The sequence below is a fragment of the Cetorhinus maximus genome, chromosome 25 (genome assembly GCF_964194155.1).
Source record: "Cetorhinus maximus chromosome 25, sCetMax3.hap1.1, whole genome shotgun sequence".
Classification (NCBI taxonomy): Eukaryota; Metazoa; Chordata; class Chondrichthyes; order Lamniformes; family Cetorhinidae; genus Cetorhinus; species Cetorhinus maximus.
Window position 1 is genome coordinate 25,403,142 of NC_135903.1, and position 23,090 is coordinate 25,426,231.

The window sequence follows — 23,090 nt, forward strand, 5'->3', positions numbered from 1 at the left end:
TAAAGAAATGTCTCCTCATCTCGGTCCTAAGTGGCTTCCCCCTTACTTTGAAATTGTGTCCCCTGGTTCTAGATTCCCCAACCAGGGGAAACATCTTACCTACATTTACCTTGTCTATTCCTTTAAGTATTTTGTAGGTTTCAGTGTGATCGCCTCTCATCCTTCAAAACTCTAGAGAATACAGGCTCAGTTTGCCCAATCTCTCTTCATAAGACAGTCCCACCATTCCGGGAACAAGTCTGGTGAACCTTTGTTGTACTCCCTCTATGACAATAATATCCTTCCTGAGGTAAGGGCACCAAAACTGCACACAGTACTCCAGGTGCGATCTAACCAAACTTCTATCCAATTGAAGCAAGACTTCACTACTCCTGAACTCAAATCCTCTTGCGATAAAGGCTAACATTCCATTAGCCTTCCTAATAGTTTGCTGCACTTGCATGTTAGCCGTCAGTGACTTATGAACAAGGACACCCAGGTTCTTTCGTACATCTACACTTTCTAATCTCTTACCCTTCAGGAAATACTCTGCACATCTGTTCCTCCTACCAAAGTGGATAACCTCACATTTTTCCACATTATATTCCATCTGCCATGTTCTTGCCCACTTGCTAAGTCTGTCCAAATCCTTCTGTAGCCACTTTACATCTTCCTCATCACATACATTCCCACCTAGCTTTGTATCATCCGCAAACTTGGAAATATTACATTTGGTCCCCATATCTAAATCATTGATATGTATTCTGAACAGCTAGGGCCCAAGTACTGATTCTTGTTGTACCCCACTCTTTTCTGTTTTCTCCCTCTCCCTTCTTAAATAGTGGGGTGACGTTTGCTACCTTCCAATCTTCAGGAACCATTCCAAAATCTATCGAATTTTGGAAAATGATCACCAATGCATCCACTATCTCTATAGCAACCTCTTTCAGCACTCTGGGTTGCAGAATATCAGGTCCCAGGGACTTATAAACTTTCAGTCCCATTAATTTCTCCAATACAACCTTCTTACTTATACTAATTTCCTTCAACTCCTCATTCTCCCTAATCCCTTGGACCTCTAAATCTGGGAGATTTCCTGTATCTTCCTCAGTGAAAACAGAGACAAAGTAATCATTTAGCTTCTCTGCCATTCCTCTATTCCCCAATATGAATTCTCCTGACTCTGACTGTAATGGACCCATATTTGTCTTAGCTAAATGCTACCTTTTTACATACCTACATGAAAAGCAAGCGCAATCTCTGAATTCTGGGGAGCATCCTGGCAGGTTCTTTCTCGTCCAACAGTGAGGCTAATAGTTTGTGATCTGTCTCAATGATCACTTTCAGCCCAACAATATAGTCAGAGAACGTCTTACAAGTCCACGTTACTGCAAGGGCCTCTTTTTCAATGACTGCATACCACATCTCTATGCCTGACAGTCCCCTAAATGCATAATATACTGGTCGGCGGCATCTATCCAGCTGCTCTTGAAACCGAGCAGCCCCTAATCCTATCGATGAGGCATCTGCTGCGATTGTAATTGGCAGGGATGGGTAGCAGTGAGCCAGGATATCTAGTGAGGGCAGCGTGTCTCCGATCTGACAGAGTGCTTGCTCCTGGTGTGCATCCCAACAGCATGCCTGGGCCTTTTTGAGTAGGTGTTGCAGAGGCTCTGTGATGGGTGCTAGATTGCACAGAAATTTTGCCAGCTGGTTCACCATATCCAGGAATTTTTGGAGGTCTTGACTGGATGACCGGGGTTGGAAACTCACTAACTGCCTTCATTTTGCGTGGGTCCGCCACGATGCCTTTGCTGCTCACAATATGACCTAAGGACTGAATGGAGGTCTTAGAGAACTCGCACTTATCATTCAGCGTCAACCCTGCTTCCTGCAATTGTTCCTCGATAGTCATACCATAGACAAGGACATCATCCATATGGCAGATGACTCCTTTCAGGCCGTGTAAGTTGGCCAACATCATACACTGAAAAATTTCGGGTGCCAAGGTGATGCCAAAAGGTAAACGATTGAAGCAAAATCTGCTAAATTGGGTGATGAAAGTGTCAACAACTTGGATTTCTCATCCAACGGAACCTGCCAGAAGCCCAGGTTGGCATCAAGTTTCGAAAGCACTGTGCTCTTGGAGAGTTTGGTCAAGCTGTCGGCCACCATGGACATCGGGCGGATTTCCCTTGCCACAGCCTTGGTGAGTTGTGTCAGGTTGACACAGATGCGAATGGACTCATTTGGATTCAGAACTGGGACCATCCCTGAACACCATTCTGTCGGCTGAGTGACGGGGGAGATGACACCCATCTTGGTCACCTCATCAAGTTGTTGTTGTACTCGCTTCATAAGCGGGTGCGGTATTTTCTGTGGAGTAAACAAGCACACTGGTTCAGCATTGTTTCCCAGTGTTATGCTGTATGTAGTCTTCAGTCACCCCAGCTCAGTGAAAAGTTTTGGAAAATCCTTTTTAAAATCAGAACCAGATCCTTGCTGGTTAATCTCATCGATATTTTGGATGAGGTTGAGATCGACACTTCTTTCCTGTTCAGGAGAGAACATTTTTGGTTGTGGAACACATAACGTCTCCCGTACTGGTTTGTTTTTATTCTGGAGCATTGCTTCCAACGTACCTTTGACCTGGAGCTTGATGTCTCCTGGTGCATATAACTGTGTTGTTGGTGGCTTCAGACATTGTTTCACCAGCCATTGTTCCTTACCCGACAGGACCATCACACAGTGTCTAATTTGAAATTCATGAGGTGACCATTTACAGATATGTCAACATTCCCAAATGTGAATCTGGGAACCTTAATTTCTCCCAAGAAGCATTGTTGCACTTCTTGCTGTGGCTCATCCATCTCTTGGACTTGTTTGGGATCCTCCAAAGATCTAGAGGTTTTGGACTTACACATCTTTCCAAAGCGTCCCAGGCAGTTGTGGTGGAAACACTGCGCAGTGATTGCTGGACACCGCTCGCGGCTGTGAAGTTTTTTGGTGCCACAGCACTGCCCTGGAGCCTCCTTACCCTTTTGTTGCTTTATGAGCTGGACTGTTGGGGTTGCTCTGTACCACGGTGTAACTTCACCACGCAAAATGGATCGGTTTTGCTGGCGGACTTCTGATTGTTTGACCATTTGGATGGATTTTTCCAAAGTCAGATCTTCTTTAGATTGGAGTATATCTGAAAGAGTATCCACAGCCACTCCCACTATTATTCAGTCCCTTGAGCGCTCTGACTTAAGGTCACCATAGCCACAGCCTTCAGCCAATCTGTATAACTCATTTATGAAAGAGTCTATGGGTTCCTTGGCTTTTGGACTCTTGTGTTAAATTTTGCTTGCCCCAAAATTTTATTGCTTCTTAGGTTAAAGTAGGTATCAAAGGACTTCATGAGCTCCTCGAAGTTATCAGAAGGTTCATTTATTCCTTATCTGACAATTATGTCATCAGCTACTGGACCTACTGAATATAATAGTGTATTCACTTGTTCAGCATCTGTTTTCTTATTCAAACCTGATGCTATGGCATATCTGAAAATCTTCTTCTCCATAATTCCCAATTTTGTAGGTGGTCTGGCCCTTCCATCTGCCTTAATTGGTCTGGTAGTGATGATTTACCATCCTTGGCTGTTTTCAGCACAGGGGAATTCAACTTTAATTACTTTAAAATGGCACTGCAGTAATTTCTTTCTCTCTTTCCATGCTTTTCAGGATTTGGTGAGCTCCAGTCATGGTTACAGAGCCATTTTAAACTTTAGCCATTCTACAGAAGATCTTTTGACCAACTAGTTGCTTTCTTAAACTTGGAGAATTGAATTGAAGCCAATTTTTTGCTCTGACTTCTCTTTATTTTTTTTTTCTCTGTTCGCACCTGGTCACCATGTGTTGTGGCACCCGGGATCCGGGCTGCAGCATTCTCAAGTCGCGCTCGTTAAAACAATCGGTCCACTATTGCTGCCTGATTATTGCACTGAATTTAAAAGTTTATTTCAACCTTTTTTTGGAGCTTGCTCTCCCTTTTGCAATCTGGATAGATTCTTTGACTCGGCTTTCGATTGTGTCTCGCAACATGCGCTCCATGCGCTCTGGTGGAGTTCTTTTACGCTGCACGGTGGATTTTCTGTCCTTCAGCTTCCATGCCTGTAATGGAGCTTCTTAGGCATATCTTTAATTCTTCATTCTTAGGGATTTTGGGGTCCTTCATGTGCAGCCACCATGTTGCAAGGTTCTATGTTGCCTCATGAAGAGGTCTCAGGCTTGTATGGTTGAACAATAACTGTTTATTAATAACACATAACTATACACATATATATAGGATACAGACCTGATTAGGTGCTATATTCATGCCAACTTCTACCAGACTCATTACTACACTCCAATACTCCCATGTGACTCTCTACATCATAATGTGGATGGTACTGTTTCCCCAGTCCCACATTAATCCTTACAGTCCCGAACACCCTAATACTACAGGATCCATACCCTGAGAACTCCCTTATGACTGTGGCCTGAGCCTCCTCACTATTTACAGCCTGAGCCCATCCCCTCTCTGTCCCCCCCAGCCTCCGTTTGTGGCCTGAGCCTTCCCCTTGCAATCAAGGCCAGGGCCTCCGTCCAGTCATAGCCATAGTCTCTCCCTTTCATGAGCAGACACCAACCCCGCCATTACTGCTGGAGTTTGTTCCCACCCATCCCCTTCTGCAGCTCCCTGCCTCCAGATTCCCACTCCGACCCACTGGCTAGGTAGTCAGTATGAATGCCAGGCCCAATTCTGGAAATATTTGTTCAGATGAGGTCTTGCCACTAAGGTCTCCAGGTCTCTGATCTTGTTGGGTTTGTCATCGCCCTGGGTTCCGTCATGCCCTTCCCACCAGCGCTGTAAAAATTAAGGCCACCCTTTGCTTCCTCCTGCAAAACAAGGCACCAATCTTTGCATTCAGTGGCTTTTGTAGGGAAAAGAAAACAGACGGAGCCATGTTGAGGCTCCTTTTAATCTGGAAATTAAAAATTTATTGACATTTGCAGAACTTTTCTCTACAGAGTTCATGCCCTAATACATTTCACCTTGATTGGTTGAACTAAAATTTAGGGGAACATGATGTACCCAGAAGATCTTGAATTCACCCAATCCCTTAAGGCATCCCTTCTTCTATTTGACAAATAAAGAATTATAGCATATGTTAACATTATTGTTTGTAGGACTGATCCTTTCTGTTCACTGAAGTAACATTATTATTAGCTTCCGATCATAAATCTATCAAATTCTGGAATAGACAAGTAATTTTTGAAACTGTGAGGGGAAAATCATATCACCTCCTTTGATAGTTATCTTGTATTAGTGATGAAATGTTTACATAATAACAGATAAAAAATAGAGAATAGATAAAGATGAAATCCATGGAGAATGCTAACTCTAAACAAACTAATTGTACTGGGCATCAAGAGATTTCTCAAGGGGAACATGGAACTGATAAGATTAAAGGTAACACCATAAGTGTAGGAAGTCTATGGTATAAGGGATTGATAGAATTGTCTTCAAGCATAACTGACAGCCCTGAAGACTATGTTGCATTCCAGATATCAAGGTTCAGAAATTGACTAGGTGGGTAAAAAAGGTTATCGACATGGGAAAACAACAACATAGGTAGTTGTAGAATAGAGATCCTATTAAGGGAATTGCAGGAGCAAGGTGGAAAGGTTCAGTGGAGAGGATTTTGCAGAGTGAGAATTTCAGTATTAATTCCTTTTCTTTGTGCTGAATGGTTTAGAGAGAGACCTTCGAGAGTTCTTTAGTGCCTAAAGTATTTGGCAAAAACTACCCCATTCGGGTCAAAGTTGTTAATTTTTAGACTGAAATGAGAACAGAGCAGTTAATTATGATGGATTCTCCGGTCGCTTCAATGGATGAGTATTCAGCAGGTAAGGAAATAAAGACCAACTTACAGTTTAGGTTGATGTCATCTCACATGTGATGTTAGGCCAAGTCCCGATGTGCATAACCGATTGCAAATATTGCATATGAACTATGAAAGGGGTTCAAAGGGCCTGGTGAGAATTTCCATTCAAAGAGAAAGGCTGGGTATAACAGAAAGGAGTTTGTGTGTGCAGGGCAGAGGCATGTAAGATCTAAGCTTGTAAGTCTACAACTGTCTGCAAAGGAACAAAATTGAAAGGAACCTTATTTTGAATTGATAAGGTGAAAATGCTTTGCCAGATGTCTGGTTAAGTCTATTGGTTATTGTTGCCTTAGTGGAGATTAATTTGGGAATGTGTTAAAAATTTATGATAGTAGTAATTTTTAGCCATGTGCATGTGTTTAATTTGTTGTAAATTAATAAATATTTCATTTAGTTTGATATAAAAACCCCTCGAGAAATGGTGGTCTTATTCATGAATTTAGAGCTGCAACTCAAAACATACCAATTGAAAATATAGGTTATGACAGTTGTTTAAAGCATCCCTCTGGGATTTTAAATAACTCAGCCTTTACAAACTGCTGTGTCATAACAGTGGGATAGCTGGCAAACTGTTAGGTTGGCTTTAATATTTGGCTGGAAGGTGTCGAAGCTGAAACAACAGGAGAAGTACTGGGACTGCTGCTGTTATAAATAACTTAGAATATGGAATATGACCCAAAGTAGGAATGTAGGATGTAGGAGCAGGAGTAAGCCATTCAGCCCTTCGAGCCTGCTCTGCCATTCAATAAGATGATGGCTGTTCTGGTTGTGGTCTCAACTCCACTTTATTTTATCTTCATTTTTTTTCAGTTTGCAGATGTCACTGAACTGGGTGAAATGTGATTGATGCTAAACAATGTGTGACAATCCAGAAGAATCTGGACGGACATGGGTCAATGGCAGTGGTGTGGCAGATGTATTGCAAATAGATAAGTGTAAAGCTTTGTAATGACAATGTGACTTATAGATTAAATGATGATATTCTTGAGGTAACAGCAGGAAGGGATCTGGCCTTTGTGAGGCCACATCTGGAATACTGTGTTAAATTTTGGCCTTCATGTTACTGAGAATTACCAGAGAAAGTCCTGGGGAGGCTTATGAGACTGCTTCTGAAAGACAGAGCATCAGGTTACAAAGAAAGATTGTCTCTGCCCTTAAACTTTACTCTGGAAAGGAGATGAGGCATTTTTGATAGAGACCTTTTTAAGATTTCCATGGAAATGGAAAATTTGTTTCCAGGAAAGCTTGTGTAATAAACCAACTGAATCAATGTATATTTCTCTCGTATACAGAGAAAGGAAATACCAGTGAAATACCAAAGTGTGTTAATTAATGTCTACCTTTTGTTATATCACTTAAGGACTATTAAATAACCATTAAATAAATTTTTGGCTCTATTGTTATTTTCAAAACTGTCTGAAAACTGCTGAAAATCCAAATAATGCTACCGGAAGTATACCTTTGATATTGTGATGGTTAAGGAGGTAAGCTTAATTTCAAATCTTAAGGGAATATCTGTAATTTTACTAGCCATCGATTTTTTTCTGTATTATTTTGTGGGATGTGGGCACCACTAGCAAGGCCAGCATTTATTACCCATCCCTAATTGCCCTTGAACTGTGTGGCTTGCTAGGCCATTTCAGGGGGCATTTAAGAGTCAACCACATTGATGTGGGTCTGGAATCACATGTAGGCCAGACCAGGTGAGAATGGCAGATTTCCTTCCTGATGGCTGGTCGAGATGCGGCGATAAAGTCAGTGGCATGTTTGTGGCCTGTTGAGCCTCACGCTGGCCTGTGGTGTGTTCACACTTGCAAATCATTTGCATGCCACAAATGCTCATCAGAGTACATTTTTTTTCAATGAAGTCCTACCTTCAAGATAAAGTCAGTGGCACACGAAAATCTCATCGCACTGGATTCCATTTGTTTAAAGGTGGCATGCACCAGTCGGCTTTGTGCAGTTGTGTCAAGGTCAGCAGTTTTCCTTGTTTAACTCTACAGTATAAGGGAGGGGAGCAGGGGAATGGTGGCTTGCATGGAGGCTCAGGGCTGGCAATTGGCAATGCTGAATCAGTGATGGGGGGGTGGCCGGTGCGGACTGGGGTTTGGGGTATGGATGAGTGGATGAGGAATCCAGGGGAGGACAGAGGGCAGGTTCGAGCATGGAGAAGTGGAGTGAAAAGGACCTGGCATCCCAGGTGTGGTGATGGGGGGATGGTGGGAACGGTCAGACAAGGCAAGTAAACGAGGGGACTAAAGGGCAGTGTCAGTACTGTCCACATGTGGGTCCATCTCAGGGTGTTGGTTGGCAATATACTTATACTCTATTGTTTTAGTTGTCTTTCTATAATGTGGCATCCAAAAGTGCTCTAACTGTATCCTAATCAATGCTTTGTCTGAATTCAACATTACTTCTTTACTCTTGTACTCTAAACTGCTATTTATAAAACCCAAAACATTGTTGGTCTTCTTATAATTTTATTTACCTCCACTCAAACTACTTTAGGGTGTTGAGTTCACCTACAACATTTCAATGACCCCTGCTGAGAGTGATCTCAGACAATGTCCTTTACAACGCATAGTAGAGGGAGCCAGCTGGGCCTGCAAGTTCAACCCCACTGAGTGGCAAGTACAGCATTGGACACTAACGCAAACATTCAATCGAGACTAAACAAAACAAAACACTTCCTCTTCTTCCTCTATAAAGGAATGCCCCTACTTCAACTGTAATGATCAATGCTTGACAACCATGAGGCATGCCAGTACATTTAGCTCTGTGACTGACCTAGTCTCAACAAATAACGACGATGCACACATGAATGAAGTGAAACCTAAGTAATGTGAAATACTTACAAGTGAAATTTAATTTTGAAAATCACCTTTGTGCTCTCAACAAGTCTTACGTTAATGGCTATGGAGTTGGGCAGGAAAGTTGTGGCCATGAAGCAAAGCCACCGTGTTTGACCAGGAGGCTTTTAAATAGCCCACCCGTCCCTGCTGCGTTGTAAGCTGACAGCAGGTTTCCCCCAGCGCGTGGTCGCACGTGTCTCCAGTGCTTACCACAAATTATAATTGTAATAGGGTGGAAAATGGGAAAAAGAAGACAGGGGAAGTAGTGCACGTTTCCAGTTACGCCACCAGGAACAGCATGCTGTTGACAAAATCTCCACCTTAGTGTTTTTCTAAATTTATTTCTCAGGATGTGAATGTTGCAGGAATTTATTGCACGCTGCTAACAACCGAAAGGTTGGGCTGCCCACTTCAGAGGGAAGTAAAGAGTTAATTACATTGCCCTGGGATTGCTTCTGTGATTCAAGATTTGCTTTTGAAGCACTGACTTCCCAGGTAGAGGAATAGTCCCTCTCTACTTAATCTAACAAAATGCTTTGTAATTTTAGAACCTCTATTGAATCTCCTTGTAGCCTTTTCTACTCCAATCACCTATCACACATTGCACAGATCAGTTAAGGACAATAGGTTTCCTTCTCGAAAGGGTAATAATGAACCTGTCGTTTTAAAATTATAATCCAGCAACTTCATACAACTGGTGTTACTTTTATTTATTATTTCTATATCATTAAAACTGAATTCAAATTCTCAAGCTGCCATGTGGAATCTGAACTCATATTCTCTGGATTATTAACCCAGGCCTCTGCGTCTCTACTCTGCTTTCTGAAAAACAGAAAAACCCAGGAGCATTAGACCTTTAATTTCATGGAAGTTTGAGTGGAGGTAAATAAAATTATAAGAAGACTGACAATGTTTTGGGTTTTATAAATAGCAGTTTAGAGTACAAGAGTAAAGAAGTAATGTTGAATTCAGACAAAGCATTGATTAGGATACAGTTAGAGCACTTTTGGATGCCACATTATAGAAAGACAACTAAAACCATAGAGTATAAGGTATAGACTTTCAAGGATCATGTCAGGGCTGGGAAACAGTAATGGAGAGGCCTGAGACATTGGCCTGAATTTCACAATTGGTGTGCGCGCCAAGTCGGCAGGAGCAGAAGAGGATGTGGAATCCACACCCAGCTGCGGTCGCATTGTAAATGCAATTTCACGCTGGATGGCCAATTAAGGGCACACAGTGTGAAATGAGTCCTCTCAATGGTTGGGAAGGGCCGGGCAGGGACAGGAGCCTGTCAGGCGTTGGGTCCATTGGCAACCCAGCGGGCGCTTTAAAACCGGCAGAGGCAGCTCCCTGAAGGCTGCCAGGGGAGAATCTTTGGAGTCTGTCCAGGAAACCATTTCGTCTGAACAATGGCCTCACCAGTGGCTGGAGACGTCAGGTAGGCGGGCGCATCGGGTGGGCACTCAGTCCCTCGTTTTGCACATGAGTGCCTTACGGTCCTTGTGGAGGAGGTCGTTGTCAGGCGGTACACTCTACTACCCAGGGATGGCAGGGGAAGGCCACCACACCTGACCAAAAATGCCTGGGAGGAGGTGGTAGCCAAGGTCAGTGGCCATGACGTTGTGCGGCGCACATAGGTGCAGACCCGCTGTAGGGAAGATATAATAATGTTGTTGGAATTTATTGTAAAATAGTGGTATCTGTGTTTATATGTGTCTGTGTGTGTGTGTGCATGGGACTTAATTGGATTAAAGGCAGCTGGTCTGAAGGCTTTGATCTAAACATGGTAAACATGGGGGAAGTTTAGAATGTAAGGTGTAGAAGGACATTTGCATTTTTAAATAAACCAGACGATTGTTTTCAAAGAAGGAGTGAAATGTGTCACCTAGCCAGGTGAAGTTAAGAAACAGTGTGTTGATTTTTTCCAAAAATTACTGGTAAAACTTAGTGCTATGAGAGGCTTTTATTATCAGAAAGATTAAGTCCAAAGACATAGGGCAGAATTTTACCATCGGCGAGCAGGGGGCGGGGCCCGCTCGCTAACACATAAAATGATGCGGGATGATGTTGGGCAGAACCCTCGACGTCACCCCGCCCCATTCAAATATTCAGGAAGGCGGGAGGACAGCGAAATCAGCTGTGGGCCTGCCGACCTGTCAATGGCCAACTGAGGCCATTGACAGGATCATTTAAACAATTAAAGAACCTGCCCATCCAACCTTAAGGCTGATGGGCAGGCCAGGAGCCCCAGCGGCAAATAGAAAAAACATGAAACCTCATCCAGTGGCGGGATGAGGTTTCATGCATGGTTTTAAAAAGTTTAATGAAGTTATAGTGTAAATTATGAACATGTCCCATGTCATGTGACATTTTCACATGAGGGGGACATGTTAGGGAATTTTTTTTTTCTATTTTTAATCTTTTTCAAAGTGGAAGCGATCTCCCTGAGGCTGCACTTTGTCTCAGGGAGATGTGCACTCTTTCGTGCGCATGCGTGAAAGAGCGCACTCCCGCTTTTGGGGAATCCGCCCGCCCACACAGGAAGTGCATAGTGTTCCCCGCTGGACGTCACACTGGGCGGGCCTTAATTGGCCCGCCCACGTAATATGGCGGTGTGGCCCGCTTCTCCAGCAGGGATCGGAAAATTCTGCCCATAATGAAACAATGGGAATTTACATTCAAAGAGGAAAATATGTATAAAGGAGTGAAGGCTGAGTAACGGTAGGCATCATTAAGATCTAACAAGTGTGAAAAGGCTTCAGCATCTATGACTCAAACTGCTGACATCTAAGTCTGAAGTTAAGAAAACTCACTTTGAATTCGACTTGTTCAGGGTGTTGTATGTCACCTTGCCTGGGCTTTTAAAAATCTATGTATCTTAATGTTGCCTTAACAAAAATGTAACTGGGAGTCAGATTAAGTAGGGGATTTATAAGTTATTATAGTGGTAATTTGTAGACATATGTATGTGCTTAAAATTATTTCTCTTATTAATAAATATTTAATCTAGTTTTGTAAAACCCTATAAGGCTTGAAGCTCTATTACTACTGAAATCAAGGCATGTATTTCCAAATTTATATAGACTGTAAAACAAGTTGTGACAGTTATTTCAAGTTTCCCTTTGGGATTTGAACAACTCAGTATTTACCATCAGCTATGCCACAACATAGTTGGGGGCTCATCTGGGATATATTTGAAATTCCTTGATTGATGAATCTCAAGTACTAGTATGAGAAACTAGTATGAGAAGCACTTTGAATTCAGGAGGTTGTGAGGGTGTTTTGTAGTGGTGAGACTGTAATATGGCTTTGGCAGTTGCTCAGACTTGTCTGGGAGTTGAGTTTATAACTATGGCTGCTTTACAAAAGGTAACTAAAGTTGAGTTAATGAAATTGGTGAATAAATTACAATTGGGGTTAATTGCAGGGGTTAAGTAATTGAAGGTATAGAACAGCATTTAAAGTTGGAAGTAATACCTGACACTAGTGAGTCACAGCTGGAGGTAGTGAGACTTCAGTTGGAAATGAAGAAGCTTGAACTTGAATAAGCAAAGGAAATTAAAAAAACCTGATTTAGAAGCAGCAGAAAAAGAAAATGATAAAGGAAGAGCATTTCAAAGGGAACAGGCAGAAAGGCAGGAGAGAGAAAGAAAACAAGAAAGGGAATTAGAAATGGTTAAGTTAGAAAAGGAGGAAAGAGAAAAAGAGAGAGAGAAAGTTCCAGCTTAAAATGCAGGCAATTAAAAAAGAGAAGCCAGTAGATGAGGAAGGACTTATTTCTAGACCAGAACCCAATGGGGAGATGTTTAAATTTGTACAAGCTCTTCCAAAGTTTGAGGAAAGAGAGTGGAAGCATTCTTTATTTCATTTGAGAAGATAGCTAAACAGACAAAATGGCCACAGGAAAACTGGACATTGCTGTTATAATCCAGGTTGGTGGGTAGAGCACATGAGGCTTATGCTTCACTGTCAGAAGAAAAGTTGATGAACTATGATGTGGTAAAAAAAAAAGGCTATTTCAAGTGCATATGAGTTGGTACCTGAGGCATACAGGCAGAAGTTTAGGAATATGAGAAAACAGCCTGGGCAAACTTATACTGAGTTTGCAAGAGTAAAACAAAATAATTTGGACCAGCTGATACAGGCATTAAAGATAGAAATAACATGTGCAGTTCTTAGAGAAGTAATTCTTTTGAAATAATTTCAATATTCAATTCCTTCAGTAGTGAGAACGCATGTGGAGGAATAGCGGGTTCAAACGGTAAGACAAGTAGCAGAGATAGCTGATGATTATGTGTTAGTTCATAGGGCTAAACATTTTTTCATCACCCTTTTAAATCAGAAAAGGATAGAAAGTGGGAAGATGAAGGGAAGGTGGGTAGTCAGGGAAGAGAAGGAGTAGGTGGAAATTTTCAGGAAGTTTTTCTCAGAATAAAAAGGGAGGTCCTGAGGGTAGAGTGACATTCGAAAATTGAGGCGTTTTCATTGTAATAAAGTTGGACACACAAAATCTGTGTGCTGGAAATTGCAGGGAAAATCTATTGGGATTTTAGGGGTGCAGAAAAGTTCTGGAAGTAAAAGTATCGTGGGCTCTGAGGTTCAGGCACAGGAAAAAGCAATGGTTTATTTACAGGTAAAACAAGGAGAATCAGTGATAGGTAAAGAGGTGGGAACGTGTTCACAATTTACCCAAGAGAATTCAGAGGAGCAGGTTGCAGAAATGTTTAAAGATTTTGTGTGTGAAGGGAAATTCTTTCCATGTGCACAGCGTCATGTAAGTAAAGATGTTAAAATCTTAAGAGACTCAGGGGATAGTCAATCCTTAATGTTGTGGGATAATGACATTTGTTGTTTAGAGGGAGTATTGCAGGAGCAGGTGATAATAAGTCGGGGTTATTGGAGATGGTAAACTTATTCCATTGTGGAAGGTAAATTTGAAGAGTAAGTGGAAAACAGGTGAGGTGATTGTTGGAGTAGTGGAAACATTGTCCATTGCAGGGGTTCAATTTATTCTGGGTAATGATGTAGCTGGATCACAAATGTGAGTGATGCCTATGGTAGTTGAACAGCCTGTAGAGGTGTTTTCAACAGAAGTGTTTCAGAGAGAGCATCTTAGATTGTTTCCAGATTGTGTGATAATGACATTACAGGCTCATAGGTTAAAACAAGAAGAACAGGAAGTTCAAAGGTAGGGAGAAGGTATGGAAATCCAATTAGCTGACACTGTGTTTGATAAGATTGTTCAGGAAGAAAGACTAGAGGACAATTCAGCTGAAGTGTTTAACCCAAGGAGGTTTGTGGAGTTACAGAAAAAGAATTTGCAAATAAAACATTTATATCAGACAGCTTGCTCAGAAACAGAGGCAAAATGTATTCCAGGATGTTATTCCCTTAAGGGTAATGTTTTAATGAGAAAATGGAGGCCGTATCATGCTTCAACAAATAAGCTGGAGGGAGGTGCATCAGATTGTACTACTATTTGGATATAGAAGTGAGATTCTGAGGATAGCTCATGACATTCCAATGGGGGGACATTTAGGAATTAGAAAGACACAGGCAAAGATACAAAACATTTTTATTGGCCTGGATTGCATAGGGATGTAGTCAAATCCTGTAGAACATGTCACACGTCAGGTGATAGGGAAGTGGTATTGGCACTAGACTAGTAATCCAGAGATCCAGGGTAATGCTCTGGGGGCCTGGATTTGAAACTCACCACGGTGGATGGAATTTGAATTTGAATTCAATAAAAAAATCTGGAATTAAAAGTCTAATGATGAACATGAAGCCATTGCCAATTGTTGTAAAAACCCATTTGGTTCGCTATACCCTGTTAGGGAAGGAAATCTGCCGTCCTTACCTGGTCTGGCCTACATGTGACTCCAGACTCACAGCAATATGGTTGGCTCTTAAATATCCTCTGAATAAGGGCAATTGTGGATCGGCAAAACATACTGGCCTAGCCAGCGACGCCCACATCCCATGAATGAATAAAAAAAAACCCACAATCAGTGGAGTTAATTCCAACTCCAGCATTTGAAGAACCTTTTACTAGGGCCATGATTGATTGATTAGGACCCCTCCCTAAGACTAATAATGGAAATTAGTACTTACTGACTATAATGGATGTGTCTACTAGGTTTCCTGAACCACCTTTGAGAAACATTACAACAAAGAAAATTGTGCAAGAGTTAACTAAATCTTTTACAAGATATGATTTATCAAAGGACATACAATTAGATCAGGGTTCAAATTTCATGTCACAGCTGTTTAAGGAAGTAATGAATAATTTGTGAATAAAACAGTTGAAGTAAACAGCTTATCATCCTGAGTCACAAGTGGCTTTGGATAGATAGCATCAAACTCTAAAAACTATGATGAGGGCTTATAGTAAGAATTATCCACAGCATTGGGATAGGGAAATTCCACTTTTGTTGTTGGCTATTAGGGACGCTTCTAATGCATCGACTGGTTTCCGTCCTTTTGAACTAGTCTATGGTCATGAGGCAAGGGGACCACAGAAATTGATTCATGAGAAATTGGTGGGTCAAAATTCAGAAACTACTCTCCTGGATTATGTGTCAAACTTCAGAGAGAGATTGGACAGAACATGTGAGTTGACTAGGGAAGATTTAAAGATATCACAGCAAGTGATGAAAGTAAAAGCAGACAGGAAAGCTACCGCTTGTAATTTTGTTGCTGGAGAGAAAGTGCTAGTTCTGTCATTAAAGACAAGACTTAGTGGGCCTTACAGTACTGAAAATAAGCTGAATGAAGTGAATTATTTAATAGACACTCCAGATAGAAGAAAGAAGCAGAGGGTGTGTCATGTAAATATGTTTAAAAAGTGCTTTGACAGTGAAGAGGATCACAAGGGGGTTTTAGTGGTGGTAGATAATGAGAAAGAAGTAGAAATGCAGGATTCTGAAATTGATTTTCCTCGAATAAAATTGGATATTGAGGGGGTACTTGGAAATTTAAATGTAATATTGAGTTACCTTCCAGGCAAGCATCAAAGTGATTTGGAAAAGCTATTGCAGCCACACAAAGATAGTTGTGGAAGTAAGCTGGGAAAGATAAATTTAGCTAATAATGATATATGTGTAGAAGTTTCATCTTCCTTCATCTGATCATTAATGGGAGCCTCAAAACTGGATTTCCCACGATCATTGAAAGAGGATGGCACCATGATGCAGAGCTCTATTGTCTCACCAGGTGCCTGGCATGTACAGTGACAGTGCGATGACAAACTAATGACATATTGTTGTTCTCCCTTAGAATTGCCAGCTCTCTCTTGAACGCTGGACCCCAGAGAGCCACTCTTGATGCCAGAGGACTGCTGGGCTTTAGATGCACCAGCGTCACACTTCCTTCTCTGAACCAGGCACGAGTGCAGATATCAGCACCTCACTGGACATTATATCATTGGCTAAAATGTTGGTGCACAGCAGTGAGGACACCTCACACTCGCTTGAGGAGCAGGCAGAGGCAGTGAGTGCCAAGGGCACCGGCAGTCGGAGGAATGCTAGAGACAAGGACAATGCTGATTCAAAGGCAGGTGATGAGTCTCTGGAATCGTCCATTAGGCGGCAGATGCTGGATGTCCAGCGGGATGTGTGGGAGGATCTGGCGGAGATCCATGAGGGTGTGTGCGCCATGGTCTCCGCTGTGAAGGGGTCCATGCGGAGCAGGAGCACTGCGTTGTCCTTCATGGCCGAGCGCACTGCCTCCTCCATTGAGAGAGTGGCGACTCTCATGGAGAGGCAGCTCCGGGGACAGAATCAGGGGTTCTTGGGGTTGCGCTCAGACCTGCCAGCCCTCACACGGGCAATGACCTCAGGTGGTCAGTGCCAGTGTGGGAGATGGATGTGGCACCCAGTATCCCAGCTAGGTGCCCGTCCATCGATGGGGAGCAGGGACGTCCAGAGTGAACTCATGTCGGTGCAGAAACTGCCTCTTGTCTCTGTGGGCTCCTCTCAGGGTGCTCTGGATGACGACTGCAGCTCCTCCGCCCCTCTGCCAGTGACAGTGGCATCTGATAAGGCTGCAGTGCCTGGGGAGATGCCAGCCGTGGCACTAGCCACTCCCTCCCAGGCGGGGCCAGTACAGGCTCCACTGGCCAGAGGATGCCCGTCAAGGTCATCAAGGCAACGTGACAGCAGAGTCAGCCGGCTGCCTCCAATGCCACTGCCAGCAAGGGGGAAGCACCTAGACGTGGCCCTCTCAAATGTAAGTTTAAGGCACTATGAGCACAAGAGGGACAGTTCACGGGTGATCTTCTGTTCTGCCATGTTTTGTTAGCATGTTTACTGGTGTGACCATGAACACCAAATATTGTGATGTTCATATGATGTGAGTGCCAACATGATATAAATTTTTGCTTTTATGTTAATGGCCTGAGTATGCTTCACTTGTTCTATAGGTGCAGGCACATCAGTATCTCATGCTGGACGTGAGTGGCTCTAAACTTTATTGCACAAGCACTGAGTGGACTTTGGGTTCAAAGGAAAGGGTCATTTCAGACATCGGGGGTGGAGGCAGGAGCCCTGGCATGAGGTGCGAGCAGATCTTTGGCAGCCTAGTTGAAGGAGAGTTGGATCAAGGCATCCCTGGTGTCCCTGCCTCCCTGAAGGACCCACAGGTCTGCCTCCATGTTCACCATTCTCCTCACCGTGCTCCTCTTCTGACTCACCACTGGATTCATCCTCTGTGGTCTGTGGAGCTGCCTCTTCTTCCTGTGGGTCCCCCTTGTCAGAGCTAGATTGTGGAGAGCGCAGCATGTAATCACTATCAGTGACACCCGCTCTAGGGGGGTATTGTAGTGCTGCCCCTGAAAGGTCCAGGGATTGGAAATGCATCTTCAGAAGACCTGTGGTTCTCTCTATCACCGCCCTTGTGGAGCCGTGGCTCCTATTATAACGCTGCTCTGCCTCTGTACTTGGGTGGCGGAGAGGCATCATAAGCCACCTTTTCAATGGATAGCCCTTGTCACCCAGCAGCCATCCATCCAGTCGAGCTGGAGCAGTGAAAAGCCTTGGCATCTTTGAGTGTCTGAGGATGTAAGCATCACGGGAGCTGCCAGGGTACCTTGCACAGACTTGCAGAACCTGCATCTTGTGGTCACAAACTATCTGGAAGTTCATCAAGTGGAAGCCCTTCCTGTTGACGAAGACACCCGGCTCATCCGCTTGTGCCTTGATGGCCACATGTGTGCAGTCGATTGCACCCTGGATGCGCGGGAACCCAGCAATCGCTGCAAACCCTCTGGCTCACTCGGCCTGGCTGGCCTCGTTCATTCGGAAATTAGTAATTGTCATTATCTGCCTGAACAGAGCATCAGTTTGATGCAGTTGTGGACAGCTGATTGGGAGACTCCACGCAGATCCCCCACTGACCCCTGGAATGAGCCGGAGGCATAGAAGTTGAGGGCTACTGTTGACCTTCAGAGCCACTGGCATGGTTTGTCCACCCACACAGTTGAAGTGATCTCAGGTCCAATCATCTGGCAAATGGAGGTCACGGTCTCCCCGTAGAGGCGGAGCCTCCTTCGGCTTTGCACCTCGAACATGTTGAGTTAGCTGCATCGCTGCCTGTAAACCCTGGCAACGTGATAGTGGCATCTTCTGTGGGCCCTACCGCCTTGGACTACCTGCTGGCCCTGCACCTCTTGTGCCTGGGCCTCTCCTCCTACAGGTCCCCCCCTGGAAGCTGCATATTGACACCTGGCCTCCTCTCACTTCTGCACCTCTCTTCTTCCTCATAGGAGGTGCCACCAGCGGAGAGCACAATCCCCATTACAGAAGGTAACAGAAGGCTGTCTGATGTGTGGAAGGGTCCACACAGTTAAAATCCCCTGGGAGCCTTGGGGATACCAATGAGCCCTGAAACGAAGCCTTGAAATGCTAAGACTGAAGCTCAGAACAGAAATGAAGCTGTGAAGTTCAAATGAGCAACCAGCAGCAAACTATCTCCTAAACTCCTCACTACTCACAATGGCAATGCTGCTGACCCTTTTTATCCCACCCTTGGATGAGGTTTTGTTAAAAGTGGGCTGCCCGCCTGCCCGTTTTGCCCACGTGACGAGGGTGAAATCGCACGAGCAACGTAAAATCGGGATCAATTGCCTTTTTAATGGCCTTAAGTGGCCTTTAATTGTTGGTGGGCGCGGCTCCGACACCCGGGCTCCCCCGCTGACCTGAAGATTGCTTGCATGTGGGATGACATTGGGACTCTCGCCCGACATCACCTTGTGTTATTTCACGTCTGTTTGGGTCGGGCACGCGCCTGCCTGTGAAACGTAAAATGCTGGCCATCGAGACCATTTTCATTGCAGTAGGAAAAGCTATAAGGAGATTCAATAGAGATTTTAAAACAATGAAGCATTTTGGTTGAATAAATAGGAAAGGATTGCTTCCTCTATTTGGGGAATCTTCCTGGGGAACCTCCTGAATCTTCTCCCTCCCCTAACCTCCATGCTCAATAATTTTAACAGCTCTTGTTGGATCTTGTAATTGTGTAGGAATGCTTCCCAGTCTCTTGAGGAAGATTCTGATATGTTGACTGGGCCTATGCAAAATAGATGTATAGAGAATTTTCTATGGGTTTTTGGTTATATTTTGAGCATAATTGTGACTATTTTTCACTCTTTGCAAACCCTTCTTCTTAAGTGAATATATAATAAAAACAGCACTTTTGTCTCCCAAAATTTCAATGACCATTCATTTACATTTAATTTTATAGCTGCATAAAAAATAACTGATCAAGAAATGTTAATGTTCTTGTTAAAATATGAATTATTTTGTCTACATGTTCTAACAAAATGCTTGCAGGACAGAGTTAACCTACAGTTAGATTTTGCTTTGCATTTTCTTTGTGCATTCCTGAAACTTGACATCTACGTGGCACTCTGTAAATAAAAAACATATGGAGCTAACTCAGTCCAGTGCATCCTTTAACATTCAGTTAAATATGTAGTAGAACTGTCAGCGCAAGCAAATTCAAAGTAATGAAATGAATCACAATGCATCTCCATTCTGGAAACATTTAATCCATGATATGTGGCAAAGACAATGCTGTAATCTAGAAATGTGGCTGCCTGTTTTTCAGGCGCTAAACAACCACCTAAGACTCCAATATGGTGGGCAGGGAGCACACACTCAGTCAGAGCTGGTGTGAGCCTCCTGTGATATAGTTAAAGACCGAAAGATCGGTGTGCAGGGTAGACCGATATGGCAATGAGGGCCTGAAAAGGTAAATAAGGGATTTAACCCCTTCTGCAAAATTGGTTTGCCCCAGTTCCAGCTGCTCTCAGAAACACCAAGTGGTTATGTGGCCTAACGGGAAGTCCTTAAAGGGATAGCCTGATGGCCATTATCAACAAGCTAAGTTTTGAATGTATAGATATCTCAATTTGGAGTTTGGAGAAGCAAGAGGTCTCCTTTCAACCCTGTATTCAAAGAAAACAAACTGATCTTGCTCTCTTCAGTTCCCAATTATCTCTTCCCCCTTACTGGGCATGTGGGAGCGATGCTCTCCCTCCATTACAGGTAAGAGCCTAGTCATCAGGTGGGAAGCACTCTCGATGTTGCTCTCTGTGGCACAGTTCTGGACTATAACCTACTTGTGCACTGTAGCGGTCTCCCAAGCCAACTCTGTTTTATCTAGAGATCAAAAATGGACCATGCCCGCAGGGACATGATATACAAACCTTTACATAAAAGAGGAAAAAACATACCAAAAATTGCCCCCATCCAGATGGCCACCTTTATGTGCGGCCGCATTAAGCTGTGCGTACACACTTGGTTCGCAAACACCAAGTGTCACCATATCTTGAAGTTCTATCTAACCCCAGTGTTTTGAAGGATGCATCTGCCCATGTTGACACAGAATTCTCCATTCACTTGGACTTTGCCGTACCATCTGTCCATGATGGGAAAGTCAGTGCAGAAAAATACTTTTGGCCACAAGTCCATCAGACAGTGGTCTACACATAGCATCCTTGAAGCACTGTGTGATAAGGAGGCGGTGGATCCTGTTGGATAGCCTCCTGAGCAAACTGTCAAAAACACTTGGCAAAACTTTTTAACAAGCACCAAGACTTGGCTGGTGGTGAGGAGGCCACACCCTGTCAGATCTTTCCTGCACGCATGGAGTCGCACTGACTCCTAACGCTGACCTTGAGCTGGCAATTGGGAGGTTGGAAGAGACTATCGTCCACCCGCTTCTAGGATATGCCTTTGCAAGCAAGGTCTGTAAGGTGATGCAATGTTTTTTGTTAAGCTTCATCCCAATCAGCTTTGTGACACAGGACTGAGTGATTTATGGACTATTCCCAGGGGTGCACACCGAGCTAAACATAAATTGCTGCTGGAGGACCATCAACTCTGTGAAAGATGTTCTTTGGTCTGCCCGAAACTTTCTGGTCTTCCAATGCAAAGAGCTGTCGATGATCAAATACTGCAAACTAGCACATTCCAAGGTCCAGGATTATGTGCTGAGGGACGCATTGAAGCTTGGGGCAGCATTGCAAAGGGTCAACAGGGAAAGGCTGCAGTCTAAAAACCTCTCATCATATTATACCAAAGGACTGGAACTTGTATAAAACCCCTTGGGCTATATGCACCAAAGAATGTTTGACATGTAAATGTGCTTTGTAAATATAACCTATAATGGCAAGTGTAGTGAGGCACCTCATGTGCTGTAATGAAAGAAACTGATCTGCATTGCACTTTATGTAATGTCAAACTTGAACTGTTATGTAATGTACCTTTACAAATTTTATGAATAATGTATATTTTCGGGAAAAAAACACCTCTGCTCCCTTAATGCCCAGCCACAGCTACCTCCCAGCCCTTTCCGCTCTTACCTAAATGCCACCACAATACAGCAGTGGCCTAATGATCAACTGCCTTTCACCCCCAAGCTGGCTTCTAATGTCTGTGGTTCACTGGCTTGTTAGAAATGATGTCCAAGGTCATTCAGGTGCAGGGATCGTTGCAGCCCCATAAATGGGCATGTCTGAAGTTTTAGACCCTAATGTACAGTCAAACCCAACTAAACTGGCCACTTAAGGGTTGAATTGCAGTGTGCTAGAAATTACAGTTACATTCAATTATTGTGATGAGCTGTAACACATTGGAAGGTTTGATGGTTGTAATATTGTCCAGCAGCCATTCTGCAGCTATCAATGGTTCTTCCTGAATTTTCACTGTGACTCCATTTAAAATATCTGTTAAAACACTGGCGTGAATCAAAACAAGTCACCGATTTCATAAATTGTTGGCTGATTAGTTCAAGTGCCCAACATCAGTATTCATGATAATAAAAGCAAAATACTGCACATGCTGGAAATCTGAATATAAAAACAGGAAATGCTGGAAAAACCCTAGAGGTCTGGCAGCATCCCACCACCTGACTCCTCCCGTGTCTGTCACGTCTCCCACCCCTGACCTGACTAGCCCCCGACCTGAAAACCCCTCCTACCAGACCCTCCTATCCCTCAACCCATCTGTCCACTCAGCCACACTCCACCCTACCCACCAGCCAATCCCCTTACCCACTTATCTTACCCACCCTACCCCCTCACCCACCTAACCCCTTACCCAACCTACCCTCTTACCCACTTATCTTACCCACCCTATCCCCTCACCCACCCTACCCCCTTACCCATCCTCTCCCTTTAACCATCCTACCCCCTCACCCACCCTATCCCCTCATCCACCCTATCCTCTTACTTACCTTCTCCCTTACCTGGCCCTATCCCCTTGCACACTTACCTTCTCGCCATAGCTTTACAAAGAAGCTTTGGGACATTTTAACTCTCTGTTTAAGGAATATGGCAGCTAGTGCTGTAAAAAAGAGGCTTGGATCTCTCCACTGATCCTTCCGAGGATTCCTGCATTGGGTCAGTTCTGCAGGATCCTCTTTTCGCAGGCTGCCCTGAAAAATCAGGGGAAGGCAAGTGTGTATTTTCTTGTCTGCTCAGGGTCAGAAATAGGGATTGTGACCCTGAATGGAAGGTTCAGGCCATCTCCTATTCAACTTGCATCATAGTCCTGCAAGTTTTACCAAGCATTAGAGAGTGACTTTTGCAAAAGTAAAGGAGTAGGTCCTTATGTTGGAAAACCTAATTCGATTGCAAAACAAAATGTATTTTGGCTTATATTGGGTCAACAGGAATACAATTTATGATAGCTTTCATAGCTGTTATAGTAACTTAATAAATAATGGGTTCATTGGAACACTGACACAATGGTGTAATGCTGCAACAAACAAACCAGGAAAATTCC